Source organism: Elephantulus edwardii, unplaced genomic scaffold (assembly GCF_000299155.1).
Source record: "Elephantulus edwardii isolate Elephantulus edwardi_28Jun2011 unplaced genomic scaffold, EleEdw1.0 scaffold00006, whole genome shotgun sequence".
Taxonomy (NCBI): Eukaryota; Metazoa; Chordata; class Mammalia; order Macroscelidea; family Macroscelididae; genus Elephantulus; species Elephantulus edwardii.
In genome coordinates, this window is record NW_006399756.1 from 4841609 (window position 1) to 4843493 (window position 1885).

At 47.2% G+C, this 1885-nt stretch overlaps 1 protein-coding gene across 1 annotated transcript in view; it reads right to left on the minus strand.

The window, feature by feature from the left end:
- The window catches only part of DOCK1 (dedicator of cytokinesis 1), a 460736-nt gene that overhangs the window by 157967 nt on the left and 300884 nt on the right, over nucleotides 1-1885 (minus strand). The window lies entirely within an intron of this gene.

Genomic DNA, 1885 nt, shown 5'->3' on the forward strand with positions numbered 1-1885 from the left:
GGGGTGGGGGGGAGGCACTCCTCGGGGATGAATGATGAATGGATGCTGTTTCCAATTCAGGCTTCAGGTGGAATTTGCACCTGAGTCACAGCAGTCAGTTACGGTAGGTGTCTGACGTCACTTAGTACAATATTTATCTCGGTATATACTACACAGTGTCCCACAGAGAAATGAACGTTTTCATTTGTATATAAATAAAAATAAACAGAGGTGCACTAAAGTATCTTTAACATATTCCACAGTTATACTACTGACAATGTTTTGCTATCCACCAAAAAGTAGCCCTCATTTGTTTGGGGTTGGGTTTTTTTCCCACCTTTGTTTTTATGAACCAGTGTTAAGTACCTGAAGGGTGACCACAGTAGGATTTAAGGAGGTTAATTCCTAACTATGGGTTGTATGTATATCAGATTCAGAGTTTGTAACCTGACTGCCTGTATAATAGTTCATTCCTTTTTCTAGGTAATTCCCTAAAGAAAATGGTTCTAGCAGAAATTACTGACCACCTGCATATATATAATATAAAAATAGTATATATAATACTTTTTATTATAACTTACAAAAGATATAATAATATATAAAAACCTTTTTTTAAAGGCAAAAAATCCCCACTGTATCTAAGGGATTCCGACTCCTGGCAGTCCCCCACCAGGTTTTGCAGCCTGTAAATCTTTAAAAGGAGACAGCACATCTTTCTTCTAAAGAGCAGGTAGTGGGTTTGAACCTTGGGCCTTTAGGTTAGCAACACAAGTAACACACCCACACAATTAGTGCCCCTTCGTACATGTTCACACAGACATCTGAGCACGCGCTCCAGTTAAATCCCCACAGAGCAGCCTAACTTGAGGCCGCCTGCTGCCACTGGGGTAATCCGACCCTTGGTGACCCCACTTGTAGAGAGAACAGCTCCAAGGAAACAGATCGAAATCTTTCACCCACAACGCTGCTGAGGGAATTGCAACAGCAGCCAAGTGCAAGCCCGGGGCCTCTGCTATGGTACAGTGGCAACTTTTGTTGCCTCAGACAGCTCCCCTGCACTCTGCAGGTTGATGTGAGACCCTGTCAGAGTCTACCTTGAATCACAGGGACAACACCGCTCCTGGTGGTTAGAGGGGGTCCCAGACCCCAAGGGCTCAACCCAGTGCCTAGTGGAGTTAGCCATTCTTCCCCCTGAGGGTGGGACTGTTTTGCTCGCATGTTATTGTGCAAAGCTGCATCCCTGACAGTCGAGTGAGCAAAGGCACACAGGGATGGTCTTAGAGAAATGTGGCCACGGTCACTGAGTGCCAAGGAGTGGATATTTCTCATTTATTTAATCTACTGAATCATAATTAGGTGCAACGGCTGTGAAGACCAAGGTGGTGAACGGAATTTAAGCAGCCAAGAAAGCAATTCCCAGAACAAAGTTCTCAACAAAGACTTCTTGCAAAGAGGCAGGCGCTGAATGCGATGCCAACAGTGTTGTCGACTGTCGTGGAGTTGTGCCTGCTCCTGGTGGCCCCGTGTGAAACGCACTGAAGCACTGCCTGGTGCTCGGGCCTCTCCCTGAGAACCACGCCTGTCTCAGTTCTCAGTGCTGCTGTAACAGAGACGTCACAGCGTGAGATTGTTACCCACAGACATTGACTCCTTCACAGGCCAGGAGCTGGAAGTCCAAACGCAGGGAGCCTGCTGTGGGGAGAGGCTTCTGCTCGGCCAGTTCTCGGGGAAGGTCCTTGCTTCCTTCAGCGTCCGAAGGGCCAGCATTCCTTGGGAACCTCCATGTGTGCATGCACACAGGAACTCTCGCCCATTCCCAGGCACTCTTTCTTAGTAAGGTTCAGGTTCTGCTTCCTTCCTTCCTTCCTTCCTTCCTTCCTTCCTTCCTTCCTTCCTTCCTTCCTTC